A 17,258-nucleotide genomic window follows, 5' to 3' on the forward strand; every position below is an offset into this window, starting at 1 on the left:
AGACTTGGGACACAACAGCAACTGAATAGAGAGCCGGGATGTAGTGAGGAGTCCCCGAGCAGGCTACCGCTGTCTGTCATACAAGTAAAGACTAGGAACACCTAGAGAGAGGCATTCCAGGGTAACTAAGTACTGGAGTTCTTCGCACCTAAAGGCGCATTGGAGGAGTCGCTCAGAAAGGTATATGTTGGCGGAGTGTGGAGGGGAGAATCCTATCCTGCCTGGAGGGTGGCTGGAGCCCTGACCTGGAGAACACGGTACGGAGGCAGGCAGTTGTGTGAACTGCAAACAGTGAGTAAAGCTTTGGAACCGCATGCTCTGGTGTCCTCCAGTTATTCCAGCACCACTACACCTGGGTACCAGCCGCCATACCATTCTGTGCCTCTCCTCATCCATTGCCTCTACACTGCCCTGGGACTACAGCTCCACCTGTGGGGAGCTATACCATCTCTGCTGCACCACACCATCATTCCCAGCGGATCTGTATGCAGCGTTGGTGGCTTACCATCTAACTTGCCAAATACCATGGGTGGCGTCACAAACTATTCATATAAACTCTAACACCATTAACACCACCACCATTGATATTGGGCGCCCAGGGCCACGGACGGGGTCACCGCTGCTGTGACACACATTCCCGCCTTGACACCGGCCCGGTACCGAGTACCCCACAGCCCTGGGTGAAGCGAGGGCGACCCAGAAGCATGAGGAAATGTAACAGTCTTACAACAGACAAAATGAATGTTCATAAAAGGGCTCCACTCTCTCAGAGCTGTGGTCACACAGGCTGTGCCATGTCCAGCAAACAGGCTCTATAGCCTCAACACAGTTATTTTCCCCTGTCCAGGGTTACCTCTTAGGAGCTCCTGCTCCGCATGCTGACTCCTGTCAGTAATCTCTCAGGGAAGCGGCCGCACTGGGATCACCGTTCCGTACAATGCCTTACTCACTAGGCCGCCTCACAGTTCCAGACCCACAGCTGGGCAGTAGTTTCCCCAAAGCAAGCCGTCACAGATTCTGCTCACACATGTGGCATGTCTGGGTGCTATTCAGGATGTCTGTCCCCTCCTGGCACCGTCCAACACACACAGGCCTCACTGGGTGCTATTCAGGGATCCGACCCTACTCCCAGGGTCTCCCAACACACCTGCCTCACCAGGTCCAAAGTCCTGCCACGTGCTCCAGGGATCCGAACCTCCTCCCAGGATCTCCCAACACAGACCTTAGAGGACCTTGCAGTCTGCACCATTCAGGTACACACACTCTGCCCCTGTGACCCACCCTAGTCACATTATATGGTCGGTAACCACACCCACAGGTGAGGTACGGATCACATGGTCATGACCTCACTACAGGTCCTATTACACATGCAGCCACGCACACACAGGCTTTACTTGGGGCGTTCAGACACATGCCCCTAGGTGGGTTTGTAGGTTACTGGTCCCACTCATTTCACCAAGTCACCTGGAAGCTTCCCTATTGTAAAACAGAAACCATCAGCAGTACCTCTGCTGATCAATACACATTCCAGCTTCCGTCACAGGGCCACCCACCCTGTGATACATATCGGCAATTTACAATCCTGCTGCTCATCATTTCCCCATCACAATAAAGGAAACGCCTGCATGCATGTCCTGGGAAGCCCATACAGTGTCCCTTAGCTGTCACAGGGGTCATAGCATCACATACCCCCCATTTGTTCAAACTTGTGGGGTTGAACACTTGTCATAAACCAGGGGCCTCTACACTGGGCACCCATGTCACCTTGCCCTACCAGTTGAGAGGGCCCTCCAACTGTGTCACTAGACCCTTTTTAGTCTCCGCATTTCTGCAGTATGCCCCATCATCTGACCTTTCACTCACTGGCCAGCTCTCCCGGTTGGTGTGGTCATAAGTCCCACTTACAGTCAAACCCACTGTCTGGACTGAGTCTGATCAATTTAGTACCTCACAGGAGCTAAGGTCTCTCACTCTCTTACTGACAGTAGAGCTGCCACTTGCCGGTTCTTGACGTTCTTGTCTTGCTGACAGTCTTCGGCTACCTGCCATTTCATTATCTGGAGGATCCCTTCGGGTCCTTATACCTTGGGTTGGAGGCGGCCTCCACCTGATATTCTGCATCTGTTAATAATCTGCAGTCGGTCCAGTCGTAGCTGCTCTATCTCCTTCAGGTACACTACCCGATATTCCAGTAGCATTCGGATGTTGCCAAGGCTTTCCACTGAGCCAACAGCAATGACTGGAACCATGTCATCTTCTACATCTACTTGGATGTCACCAGCAGGTGGGATCCTCACTCTTTTCACATTGGATCTATTCACCATCTCCTGCAACACCTTTCCAAGTCTTCCGATTACTTTCCCCACCAGATTTCTTGGTACCGGAATTGTGTCTTCCATAAAGCCCAGCTAACTTGGAGCTTCCCTCGTCGAGCGGCTTTCATATTTCCCAACAAGATCATCTGTTGTGTGCGGAGACATTGTAGATGCATCTCCTTCAGGACAGCCACCCTCTTTTCTGTGACTTCCGCTTCTCCCAGTATCACCAACTGGCTCGTCTCTGGGGCCCAGTTCACACTATAGGCTTTTACTACCTTTTTAAAGGCCTCATGCACAGCCACACTGGCACATGCTTCTCGCATATATTTGGGTACCTCCACCACATACTTGAAGAGCGAATCCTCACTCTCTTCATGGACCGATGGCTCCCAGTTTAACTCGGACACTTTTCTCAAGGCATCTGTCATGACTGGGTGACTGTCTTGTTCAGCTCTTAGCTCACAATCTTCCTGAGATTTACACTCGTCAGGACACTTTTCAAAGATGGGCATTGGCAGCTCTGCCTTGTAATCACTCGGGCACGGCCGCTGTAAGTCTTTGACCACCAACTTCTCCTCTTGCTGAAGACCTCTTACAGCTTCTTTGAGCACTTCCACATCTTATCTTAAGGCCTTATTCACATTTTGCCATGTTGACAAATGACCTCTGAGCTCAGAGACTTCCTTCTCCAGCTCCTCCACTCAGCCGTTTGTCTCAGGGCCTTGACTGCCGCAAACTCGGACTCCAGGTGGCGCAGCCGCTCTAACTGCGTGGATTTGGCGACTTCCATACTCACCACCTTCAAACAATCCTTCGCCAGCTGTTGACAGATCTCTTCTCGCCCTCTCTCTAAGTTTTGTAAGTGCGTTTCAACCTGGTGAAACTGTCAGCTCGCTCTTTCCAAGTGCACATGTCCTGGGTCAGTTTATCAATTTGACCGTAGTTTTCGGGTCACAGCGGTCAAGTTGGACAGCTTCTCTGTCTCCTCTTTATCTCTCTTCTCAGAGGGTGCAGTTTGTTCAGCTCCTTTCCGGCCTTTACCCCTCCGGCGACGAAAGGAAGTCTTGCCACTTAGACCTGAGTCAGTCTTACTGTACTCCTTTCCACTGTCGTCACCGTCTGAATGGGAGTCACCACCACCTGATCGGTCATCCTGTACACAGCGGTCCCAATTTCTTATGGTGTTGGACCCCACTCCCGGAGCTTCCCCGTATTCAATGGTCACACATTCTGGTTTGTCTACCAGCGTCATCCTGCCTTCACCTTGTGGAGCACTGTCATTACACTGGGTCCGAGCTTCTGTCTTGCACAACATTGTCCTAAGCCCTAGTGGTTGCTAACGGCAATAACACATCATTATCATGTCCTTAAGTTGGGCAGACTCACCCTTCCCTCTGGTCACCCCAACGTCAGACCCATCAATGTTGGGATGTGTTACTGCCTTCATGTATGCAGCTCTATCAGGAGTGACCTCCATCCTCCTGCTGTAGAGGAATTCCCTTCTCCCACATGTCTGAGAACAGCTTAGAGTCCAGGCCTATGATTGCTGGACAAGATAAATTCGGGACTATAGTGACATACTGTCCTGTGCTGTCCTAGATCGTCTCAAGGAACACCCTGGCCACTGGATAATCCTTAGTGCTCCCATGAACGCAAGTGACCCTGACCTTCCTATTGGGTATTACAAATTCCTGGGGCGCCACCCTCACTAGAGTCACCGAGCTCCCAGAATCGACCAGTCCACACATTTCCTTCTCGTTCATCTGCAGGGCACACCAAAGTAGCCTCTTGCCGGGTGGGTAGTTTATATAGCAGACTGGACACACATAGTACCCTTGCCCCTGGCAACCGTCTGTCGGGGCCACCCCTTTAACTTTGGGATGCTCTGCTCCCACTCCCTGGGACTCCACCCTTTTGGGCAAACACTCCCTTTTGGGATACTGCCCCCTTTTGGGACTCCACCTCTTTTTGGGCAACTACTCCCTTTTGAGACACCCCTCCTTTTGGGACTCCACCCCTTTTTGGGCACCCATCGTTATTTTTGAGTTACCGCCCCCTTTTTTGGGGACACCACCCCATTTAGGGACACCATCCCTCTCTGAGGTACACTCCGTAGACTCCCCCACAGAACTCTCAGGCCTGAGTTTACACAGTCCCTTATGTCTTTCTGGGGCTGTTACTGGCCCTTTAAGAGGTTGCAGAGTCTTGTACCCCTGACGTCTTTTTATGACACCCCATCAGCTCCTGCTGGCACTGCCAAAGCTCTTGCTGTAGCCACAACCACTGGCACCTCAGGCTGCCAATCACAAGAGGCTGCTGTGTCCCTGCAGCCTCCTGCTGCTGCAGAAGCTCTTGCTGCAACTTGCCACTGCAGCTCCGCTGCTACAAGTCTGTGCACACTCCTGCTGCGCCGTCTTCGTGGACCCGCCGATCCACAGCAACCTTCGTAACCCCGCCGTGTTACACAGCCAGACGCTTGTCACCTTCATGACCCCACCGAGCCACCACAAGCTGACTTGAAGAAAAAAAAACTTTGTTACACCACAGAGCCACCGTAAGCTGACTTGAAGAAAAAAAAAACTTTGTGACCCAGCCGAGTCACAGCAAAACACCTCACACGTGCCTCCTGGACCGTTGACCCTAGCAACCGAGTTTGTATACCTTGTCCGTTGCCCCTAGCAACAAGGCTACAAAAGTGCCCTTAGCATTCTCCACCATATGTAAGGTAGCGCTTATTGCTAGTGTTGGGGGACACTTACTTGGCAGCAGATTAATAGGGTCAGGCACTTGTTTTCTCACATAACCAATCCATATGGTTTATTTTTACACAACATAAACCATGGAAGCATGAACAAAATGTAACAGTCTTACATCAGACAAAATGAATGTTCACAATAGGACTCCGCTCTCTCAGAGCTGTGGTCACACAGGCTGTGCTATGTCCAGCAAACAGGCTCTATAGCCTCAACACAGTTATTTCCCCCTGTTCTAGGTTACCTCTTAGGAGCTCCTGCTCCGCACGCTGACTCCTGTCAGTATGCTCTCTCTCTCAGGGTAGCGGCCGCACTGGGATCACCGTTCCGGACAATGCCTTACTCACTAGGCCGCCTCACAGTTCCAGACCCACAGCCTGGCAGTAGCTTCCCCAAACACAGGCCGTCACGGACTCTGCTCACACCCATGGCTTGTCCGGGTGCTATTCAGGATGTCCATCCCCTCCTAATCGATGTTTAGTGTAGATAAGCTACAAAGGAAGGGAGAGAGGAAAAAACCACAAACTGACCATATAGTCCAAGTCCTGATGAAGGCAACATGCCGAAACGTGCTATGGGGTGGACGCCATCCAGGAGCCAGGAGTTTTACCTCTCCACTGTGAGTACGTCCCCACATTTTTGTGTATCATTTTATTCTTTCACCTGCTTCTCTGATCCATATTACACTTCTAAGTAGGTTGCGATTTTATGAGCACCTCACTTTATGGTATACCTTTTATATTTCACATTTTTTTGCTTACACTTCTTCAGCATATTTTTCATACTGTTTTCATGCCGTTTATTCCATGCTTTCACTAGTGCATGGTATACATCTATATTGATTATTGTTGCTGTCTGGCATCTGCCAACTACACTTCACTTGCACTTTAATTCACTTTATTCTTACATTATTGATTATGTATCTATTTATCTATTTATGTATCTAGCTGCTACTTGCAGAAGTATTCTGATTTCTCTGCAATAGTAGGCCTCATCACAGGAGGAGATGAAAGAGAGTACAGAGATACTAACCAAGCTTTTGTGGAGTGGTGTCAGAGGAACCACCTTAGGATTAATTCCGGGAAGACCAAGGAACTGGGGGTGGACTTTCGCAAGGGAAAAAATCCACCAGTAGTGGTGAACATTCAGGGAAATGACATTGAGATAGTCGACACCTATAAGTACCTTGGTGTGATCCTCAATAATAAGCTTGACTGGGCCCATCACTTGGATGCAGTGTACAGGAAGGGCCACAGTAGGCTTTATCTGCTCAGAAGGCTGAGAGCCTTTGGAGTTAGGGGGGCACTCCTTGCATCCTTCTTCAACTCTGTTGTGGCATAAGTCATCTTCTTTGGTGTGGCGTGCTGAGGTAGTGGCATATCAACCAGGGCCAGGAATAGGCTGGACAAACTGATAAGAAGGGCCAGCTCTGTCCTGGGATGCCCCCTTGATCCAGTTCAGGAAGTAGGCGCCAGGAGGATACTGGCCAAGGTGAGCTACATGGTGCAGAATGATTCCCATCCCATGCATGAGACCGTGACAAAGATGTGCAGTACTGTCAGTGACCGGCTACTTCATCCTAAATGTGAGAGGGAGCGCTATCGAAAGTCCTTCCTTCCTGATGCAGTTAGGCTGTATAACCAGCACTGTCCAAAACGGAGAACGACCCAAACAGTGAACTGATAGATCCAAAGTTGTGATAGTCCGGTTATATCTTTTTTTTTTCGTATATGCACCTACCTACTGTCAATGTAATGCCTTTATGCATCTGTACTTGTTCCTGCCTTGCTGCTGTAATGCTCTGAATTTCCCCATGGTGGGATGATTAAAGGATTGAAGCTTCAGAGACTGGGAGTTCTGTGGAAACTGTTTGGGTAAGAATACAAGGACAGAACAATGGAAAGGACACCATTGTAGGCATTTACTACAGGCCGCCTGTGCAAGCTGAAGATATGGATGAACTCTTTATGCATCAAATGGCCAAGTTCTCCAAAAAATATGACATAGTTGTCATGGGAGATTTCAACTATCCAGACATTTGTTGGGAATCTCTCTCAGGCAAAACTAACAGGTCAAGGAAATTCTTATCCTCTCTTGCTGACAACTTTATCTTCCAAAAGGTAAGGGAGAAAACAAGGGGAACTGCTACCTTGGATCTAATCCTTATAAACAGGGAGGAAATGGTTGAGGAGGTAAAAGTGGCTGGGACCCTAGGAGGTAGTGACCATGCTATTTTAGAATTTTGGATAACTAGAGGCAGAAGACCTGTGAAGACTCAGACGTCAAGGTTAGATTTCAGAAAGGCAGATTTTAAGGGATTCAGAAAGAGAATTGGAGGGATAAAATGGCTGGATATCCTAAAAGACAAAAATGTCCAGGAGGGATGGGAAATCTTGAAAAATGAAATTCTCAAAGCACAGTTGTTAATTCCGAAAAGAGGGAAGAATAGGAAGCATTTAAGGAAACCAGGATGGATGAACACAGAACTTAAGCACATGCTAAAAAGGAAGAAAACAATGTTTATAAAATGGAAAGAGGGAGGCATATCTAAAGAAGAATATAATGCTGTCTGCAGAACCTGCAGGGCACAAATCAGATTAGCTAAAGCTGAAAATGAATTGAGGCTTGCAAGAGATGTCAAAAACAATAATAAAGGATTTTGGGGATATGTCAAAAGTAAAAGAAAAGTCAAAGATGCTATAGGATTTTTACAGGATGAAAATGATGAAATGGTAAGACAGGATGTTGAGAAGGCTGAACTTTTAAATTCCTATTTTGCATCTGTTTTCTCTCAGAAAGGAAATGTAACATCAACTGTTATTCACTGTCCTATTAAGGGAATAGAAGAATCCAGGATATCTATAAACAGAAAGATAGTGAGGAAACACTTAGCTAACCTAAATGAATTCAAGTCTCCAGGTCCAGATGAATTACACCCCAGAGTACTGAAGGAGATAGCAGAAGAAATTTTTGAACCCCTCTCCATAATCTTTGAAAATTCTTGGAGAACAGGAGAAGTGCCAGAAGACTGGAGAAGAGCAAATGTTGTTCCAATCTTCAAAAAGGGGAAGAAGGTGGACCCAGGCAACTATAGGCTGGTGAGTCTGACTTCTATACCAGGAAAGATCTTTGAACAAATTATAAACAACATGTATGTCAGTACCTGGATAAGAATGAAGTGATTAAACAGAGTCAGCATGGGTTTGTAACTAATAAGTCATGTCAGACTAACCTAATTTCCTTCTATGACGGAATCACTGATTGGGTGGATCAAGGAAATGCTGTAGATATAGTATATCTTGACTTCAGCAAAGCATTTGACAAAGTCTCTCATACAATCCTTATTGAAAAAATGACTAAGTATGGAATGGACAAGGCAACTGTTAGGTGGATTCATAACTGGCTTAGTGATCGGACCCAAAGAGTGGTCGTAAATGGCTGCACATCCAGTTGGAAGAATGTCTCAAGTGGGGTACCACAGGGCTCTGTCCTGGGCCCTGTATTGTTCAACATCTTTATCAATGATTTAGATGAAGGAATTGAGGGTAAACTGATTAAATTTGCTGATGACACAAAGCTAGGAGGGATAGCTAATACTAGAGAAGAGAGAGAGAGGATTCAAAAAGATTTAAATAAACTGGAGAAGTGGGCAGCAACTAACAGAATGGTTTTTAACAGGGAGAAATGCAAAGTACTACATCTGGGCAATAAAAATGAAAAAAGCATATACAGAATGGGAGGAATAGGGCTAAGTGACAGCACATGTGAAAAAGACTTGGGTATACTAATAGATCACAGACTGAATATGAGTCAACAGTGTGATGCAGCAGGAAAAAAGGCAAATGCAATTCTAGGATGTATTAACAGAAGCATACAGTCTAGATCACGTGAAGTCATTATTTCCCTCTACTCCTCTTTGGTCAGACCTCATCTGGAATATTGTGTCCAGTTTTGGGCACCACATTTTAAAAAAGACATCAACAAACTGGAGCAAGTTCAGAAAAGAGCGACCAGAATGGTGACCGGTCTGCAAACCCTGTCTTATGAGGAAAGGTTGCAGGATTTGGGAATGTTTAGTTTGCAAAAGAGAAGACTGAGAGGAAACTTAATAGCTGTCTACAAATATCTCAAGGGCTGTCACATTGTAGAAGGATCAACTTTATTCTCATTTGCACAAGGAAAGACTAGAAGCAATGGGATGAAACTGAATGGGAGGAGACACAGATTAGATATTAGAAAAAACTTTTTGACAGTTAGAGTGATCAATGAGTGGAACAGGCTGCCACGAGAAGTGGTGAGTTCTCCTTCAATGGAAGTCTTCAAACAGAGGCTGGACAGACATCTGACTGGGATGATTTAGCGAATCCTGCTTTGAGCAGGGGGTTGGACCAGATGGCCCAGGAGGTCCCTTCCAACTCTACAATTCTATGATTCTATGATTCTATGATTATCTTATCTTATTTATCCTATGCTTTCTGTAAGTAATTTTGGCATCATTTTTTTTGCACACTTTAACCCAGTTTTTTACCTTGCAATATCCTGAGTGTACGTCCTTTTTGTATTTTTATATTTCTGCAGATTTATTATTCATTGTAATTGCCCTGTTATTATTACCTGTATTTGTTTTACCCACCAGATTTAATAAAGTAACTGTAATTATTTGGATGATACGGTCAGTTTTGCGTCCCCCCCCTTTCAGTTAATTTCCGACTGTCCATGAAACATCACTCAGATCCGTCTTCCTGGTAGGAGGGATTCTTTATTTTTCACTTGAGTTCACTTTTTATACTTTCACACCTTCACCTCCTCGTAGCATTCCTCTGTTGCTCTTATTTCTAAGCTACAAAGGAGTGGAGTCCTCTAGCAGGGTCGGACTGGCCATCTGGCAATTCTGGCAAATGCCAGAAGCGCCTGTCTGGTCATGAGCTGCCTTTTCTGCTACGTTGTTAACAGAATCGGTGTTCTCAAGATTCCCATACCGTTAAGAGTTGTGATGGAGCACAAAGTTTCTAAAACCATTCCTTACCCCAGCAGGCCAAGGGTATCATTAGAAATTTTGGTCTTGTAGAAAATCTTCCTTTCCTCCATCCAGGGTAGTATTAGTAATATATTCCATCTGATTCGTGGGGAAGGGGACAACATGGGCCTGTGTGATTTCAAAAGCCAGCCCCAGTCCATACCTGTCCTCTAGTAAGGTCAAGGTCGCTATGTTCTTCAGAGCAATTCAACTCCTAGACAAACATTTATCATATATTAATGGCCTTCTCTGTTCATTTACTTTATTGAGCTACTAATTCTAAGTTCAATTTCTTTTCTATATCTTTCCTTTGGAATAAGAAACTAATGACATTCTGCGGAAACTTGGATATCTGACTCCGGAGTCTGGATGTTCTGTGGATCAGGTAGGAAGAATGTAGAGCCGGCAGCAAATCCAGGAAAAAATTAAGCCATGTAAGATTTACACAGAAAACACTGTGATATATGACGCGAACAAAATGTCCAGAGAAGTACATAGTGGTATATATGAAGGTGACGGATACAAATTTCATCGCTGAGTAATATGTCTCCAAATTGATGGATAAATTACTGCTCCTCTTCATCTTTACAGTGTGATGATACAACGAGGTGAAGAGGAGGACGGAGGAGATGAAATAGAAAAGCAATGGAATGGAGGCTCCTACAGAAAAACCATATATGGAGGTAATGTAGAGGCTATCAGTGCTTTTATTATCCATGGTTCTTTCTCAAGGGAAAGCGTGTGGTTAAACACGCGAAACGCGCGTCGGGTCTGCCCCCAACCTGGCCCCGGACTCGTTCAGCCTCTGCCTCCACCTGTGGTAAGATACTGTTCTCTACACTTGGCGCTTCTTGCGCCACTTGGATACCTCCACACTCACATTGTGCGGTGCAGTACTGTTCAGGTGGATGCTGTGTGGTGTTACTTACCATTGAGTTACATATATTTGTACGCCACGACATGCATGGTGGCTGTCATTGTGCCCGGGGACTTCTGCTCTTTTATCCTGCGGTGTTGTTATTCTCACGATTTTATCTACTACTATTTGTCATTATACTTGTTTGTACCTAATTAATAAAGATGACTACTTTTTTACTCTATTCACCTGTCTGCTCTATTTTTCTCCTTGCATGAACAATATAATAAATGAATGTATCAGCAGTCCGGCTGTGTGAGCGATTACTGCCGGGGACAGGAAAAGCAGAAAAAAATCCTTCGTTTCACTGTTAGTGGTACCAGCCATCTCTCCAGTACTATGAGCAACTGAATAACACAACGTGGCTTTATCATAGGCTTATTGCCAATTTTTTTTTCCATTTATTCAAATGTTACAATATGTACTAGGAAAATGCAAACTACATCACATAGAGTCTGAGTCGGGCTATTTCAACAAATGCAGAGCAGGTCACTTTGAAACGATTTGACAACTGGCGCAATAGAAGAGCAAAGATCACAATATCTAAATGATGTGTGGACTTTAATAGTCACTGTAAATACAAATTAAATTGCTTTTCTTGTACTAATTTTGAGTGACTTTGGCTAGGTTCACACTTGCGGTTGAGTCCGCAGCGTATAGTCCGCAACCACAAACGCATGCAGACGCATAAAAGCGCAGCATTTTTTAGCCGCATCTGCTTACGCAAGACGTAAAAAACCCCTGTGTTTTTATGTGTTTGTGTTTTTTATGCGCATGCTTTCCATAGGGAAAAAAAATTTCCAGGAGATTTTCCGGGACACAAGCCATGCCCAATGGGCGTGTCTCAAGGGATTTCAGTATATAGACCCTTGTAGAGCTGAAATCTTCAGATTTTGCTCCTGTATCCTGCATCAAGATGGATCTTCGCATGGAGAGTTTTTATTGGAATCTGGATTTGATTATAAACTAGTTTCTTGCCTTTGCCTTTGCTTGTGAGCAAGAACAATGACAGAGAAGACAGCATTGACGCTTTTGGCAACACCCCATTGTTGAAGTTCGGGATAGCCGTGGAGCCTACCACGCCTTATTCAGTGAGCTCCGTGAAAACCCAGAGAAATATTTTGATGACACGATGATGTCTCAAGAGAGCTTCCGGGATTTGCTGGGTCGTGTACAAGAAGCCATCAGCAGGCAGGACACCCAGCTCCATAGTGCGATTCCAGCTGAGGAACATCTGCTGGTGACACTGAGGTGCGTAATATTTAAAAATAAACATCTGTCACAAGTATTATTGTTCTGCAATGTCCTTATTTTTTTTCTTTTTGTTTTTCAAAACCCCTGTTGTAAATATTATTATTCATAATATTTTTTTTTCTTTTTCTGTTTGGCAGACTCCTGGCTACCGGAGAGAGCCTATCATCGCTCCATTTCCAGTTCCATATTGGTGTTTCCACCCTTTCTGGGATTGTTTCAGACACCTGCCAGGCTTTTCTGCGTCAAGAATTTTATCCCCCCTACCTACCATGGAAACCTGGCAGGAACCTGCAGAAAAATTCTGGGAAATTTATAATTTTCCCAACTGTTTGGGAGCAGTGGATGGGAAACAAATTCAGATTACCAAACCGGCTTGAAGTGGATCCAAGTACTTTAATTATTAAAAATACTTCTCTATAGTGCTCATGGCGATTGCAGCTGCAGACTGAAGATTTCTCACCATGGACATTGGTTCTTTTGGCAATGGTAATGACTCCCAGACCTTTTAAAACTCTTGACATGGGCCAACGGTTGTATAGTAATAATTTTAATTTCCCCCTCCCACGACCTTTTCCAAACACTCAATTCTCACCAATGCCTTTTGTTGTGTTTGGTGATGAGGCCTTTCAGATGTGTGGAAACCTACTGAATCCATACTCCAGTCGGGACTTGAACCACTCAAAAATTATTTTTAATTACTGACTGACCAGGGCACGAAGAACTGTTGAGTGTACCTTTGCTATGCTTGTCTCAAAATGGCGCATTTTGGGAACAGCCATTAACCTCAAAATTGAGACAGTTGATGAGGTGGTCAAGGCGTGTGTGGTTCTCCACAACTACATAATGGCTAAAGAGCGACCAAACTTTGAACTTTATGAACCTGTTTGTAACCCGTTGCCAAATTGCCAACATCACCCTCTGAGGACAACAAGGGAAGTTGCCCAAATGAGGGATAAATTTGCGGACTACTTTGTTTCTGAGACTGGACGTGTGGCATGGCATGATGAAATGGTTTAGAAAGTTCTTGTAATTTTATGGAATATTATGGACTTGTAATTTTAAAATGTACCTTAAATTTTTTATGATAAATAAAAAAATATAGTAAAACACCTGTCCACTTTGGATATACAGTTGTGGCCAAAAGTATTGACACCCCAGCAATTCTGTCAGATAATACTCAGCTTCTTCCTGAAAATGATTGCAAACACAAATTCTTTGTTATTATTATCTTCATTTAATTTGTCTTAAATGAAAAAGCACAAAAAGAATTGTCCTAAAGCCAAATTGGATATAATTCCACACCAAACATAAAAAAGAGGGTGGACAAAAGTATTGGCACTGTTCAAAAATCATGTGATGCTTCTCTAATTTGTGTAATTAACAGCACCTGTAACTTACCTGTGGCACCTAACAGGTGTTGGCAATAACTAAATCACACTTGCAGCCAGTTGACATGGATTAAAGTTGACTCAACCTCTGTCCTGTGTCCTTGTGTGTACCACATTGAGCAAGGAGAAAAGAAAGAAGACCAAAGAACTGTCTGAGGACTTGAGAAACCAAATTGTGAGGAAGCATGAGCAATCTCAAGGCTACAAGTCCATCTCCAAAGACCAGAATGTTCCTGTGTCTACCGTGCGCAGTGTCATCAAGAAGTTTAAAGCCCATGACACTGTGGCTAACCTCCCTAGATGTGGACGGAAAAGAAAAATTGACAAGAGATTTCAATGCAAGATTGTGTGGATGTTGGATAAAGAACCTCGACTAACATCCAAACAAGTTCAAGCTGCCCTGCAGTCCGAGGGTACAACAGTGTCAACCCGTACTATCCGTCGGCATCTGAATGAAAAGGGACTGTATGGTAGGAGACCCAGGAAGACCCCACTTCTTACCCCGAGACATAAAAAAGCCAGACTGGAGTTTGCCAAAACTTACCTGAATAAGCCTAAAACATTTTGGAAGAATGTTCTCTGGTCAGATGAGACAAAAGTAGAACTTTTTGGGCAAAGGCATCAACATAGAGTTTACAGGAGAAAAAAAGAGGCATTCAAAGAAAGAAACACGGTCCCTACAGTCAAACATGGCGGAGGTTCCTTGATGTTTTGGGGTTGCTTTGCTGCCTCTGGCACTGGATTGCTTGACCGTGTGCAAGGCATTATGAAGTCAGAAGACTACCAACAAATTTTGCAGCTTAATGTAGGGCCCAGTGTGAGAAAGCTGGGTCTCCCTCAGAGGTCATGGGTCTTCCAGCAGGACAATGACCCAAAACACACTTCAAAAAGCACTAGAAAATGGTTTGAGAGAAAGCACTGGAGACTTCTAAGGTGGCCAGCAATGAGTCCAGACCTGAATCCCATAGAACACCTGTGGAGAGATCTAAAAATGGCAGTTTGGAGAAGGCACCCTTCAAATATCAGGGACCTGGAGCAGTTTGCCAAAGAAGAATGGTCTAAAATTCCAGCAGAGCATTGTAAGAAACTCATTGATGGTTACCGGAAGCGGTTGGTCGCAGTTATTTTGGCTAAAGGTTGTGCAACCAAGTATTAGGCTGAGGGTGCCAATACTTTTGTTTGGCCCATTTTTGGAGTTTTGTGTGAAATGATCAATGTTTTGCTTTTTGCTTCATTCTCTTTTGTGCTTTTTCATTTAAGACAAAATAAATTAAGATAATAATACCAAAGAATTTGTGTTTGCAATCATTTTCAGGAAGAAACTGAGTATTATCTGACAGAACTGCAGGGGTGTCAATACTTTGGGCCACAACTGTATCACCAATGCTGTACACTTCACCTGTTTTATTTGTCAGTGCTATGGTAGGTGACTTCTCATTAGCTCCATCGTCTCTTCAGTCTGCTTTAATCTACAGTCCAATAGATTAATGCAGACTGAAGAGACGATGGAGCAAATCCACCTCATATTTGTACTCCCCTGCCCATGTGTCAGAACTAGTGCATTCAGAATGCAGAAAACACAGCATCCTGAGTGCAATAGTACTGACACCTGGGAAGGTGAGTATTGCTGACCCCTGACCCTTTGTGTTGTATTACTTTATTTGTTTTGGAGGATTTCCAGTCCTCTTTGTGATTTTCCCACCTCATAGCTCCATGACAGACACAAGAAAGAAAAGGAAGAGAAGATTGTGTTTGGAGCTATGAGGTGGAAAAAAACAGTGTTTGTGTAGACATCGATATGCGTGTTGACGGCGCACAGTGTATGTTGTCGGTGACGAAAGAGACAAAGAACAAGCAGTGATAGGGGAAAAACAACACAATTTTATTTATAAAAAAAAAATTTACCTTTTACAAAATGAAGGGGAAATGTTATGGACCTGGGGAGTGTGGAGATGAGAGGATTGGCTCGTGGTGGACAATGAAGGGGTTCCAGGGGAAAGGACTAATAAATGTGAGGGTCTGGGAGATCAAGGATCGAAGTAAACACATTAGGAGTGGAAACATGGGACTGGAGAGACACATTTGAAGGATGTGACAAATTAGACAACACAGACACGCTGGGAGGTGAGGGTGGTGGAGGGAACACAACAGTTCTTTCACGCCTCAGTTCCCATTTCTTCCTTTTATGTTTTCCGTGGGCTTGATGTGTTTTCCATCTCCTTTGAAGGGTGGGAGTGTTGGGTTCCTTAGGCATGCTGGTGGTGGCGGTGGACGACCGTGCAAGAGCAGGATTCGGTGTGGTGGTGGAGTGGCCTTCAACAGCACCTGGCATGGTGTTGGCGCTGTAGAGGAGTGCGGCAGGATTGGGCATGGTGTTGACCATACAGGGGTATGCAGCAGAACTCGGTATAGATGTAAACTGTGTAAGTGGTGGCACAGTTGGAAATGCCACGTGTGGCTGCGGGTATAACCGAGTCTGCTTCATAGCCTGAACGTAAGCAGCATTGCAGGCCTGCATCACATTCAGCTGGAGTTCAGGTATGAGGTTTTCCGACATGCCCTGCTCTATCGCCAAAAAAAAATGATGTGCTGGTCTCTGGAAGGCGGCTTCCAGATGGTCAAGGGGATGGTGGACAGACTGGAAAAGTGTGTTAATATGGTTCAAGCCACTATCCAGTCTATCTCCCACCGCCTTCAGGCCATTCTGGAAACTGAGCTCAAGTGAATAAACTCAGGCATGAGATTCCTGTCTGAGGCCTTCTGCCGCTGATGGGAAGACAAAACAAAAAATGAGGCAGAGGAGGCCTGGGACAGGGGAAGACCTGTAGGACCAGCTGCCTATTCTCCAGCCTGTGACACCTGCCCACATGCTGCCTCGATGGTGGATGGCTGGGACTGCTCCGAGGCTGTTCGCTGAAGGACTGCTCCAGAGGACGATTTAGGTTCGAGTGTGCTGCTCCAGGTTCTGGGAAAAGAAAAAAACATTACTACAAAAGAATAACAATTGTACAAGCGCCAACTCCTGTGGAATAGAAAAATTCAAATTAGGGAATACAACACAATGGAATACAACACAAAAACACTTACATTCTCTGAGCAAGGACAGGCCTCAGGAAAGCCAGTATCCTGTGATACTTGTATTTTCTTATCCTTGCTGCAGCACCACTGCAAACCTGGTTCTCCTGTCTCAGGTCATTGTTTAAGCGATCCTACATTGAACGCCAACGGGTTCTGACTTTGTTCACTGTGAAGGGGGAAAAAAGGGTTAAACAATGCACCTTAGGCCGGGTTCACACACTCGTGAGTGATGCGAGAAACTCTCAGAAGTTTATCGCATCACACACGGTTGTGTGATTCTGACCTTTAGAGGTTCACTGCCGCGTCAGACCACATTGCAATACTTACGAAATTCCTTTCTGACTCATGGTGCAGTGTTGTCCCAGTCATCCATCAGCGCTTCGGCCACCTCATTCCACAGTCGCCGAATCACCACCATGTCCGGGTGGTCTCACTCCCTGGTGTCCCACAAGGCAACTCTATCCTGCACAAGTGTGATCAGGAGGCCGTTGTCCAGGTAGTCCTTCTCCCGTTGTGGAACCTAGAAATGAAATA

The sequence above is a fragment of the Dendrobates tinctorius genome, unplaced genomic scaffold, assembly GCF_039654945.1.
Source record: "Dendrobates tinctorius isolate UK_male_01 unplaced genomic scaffold, ASM3965494v1 ptg000332l, whole genome shotgun sequence".
NCBI lineage: Eukaryota > Metazoa > Chordata > Amphibia > Anura > Dendrobatidae > Dendrobates > Dendrobates tinctorius.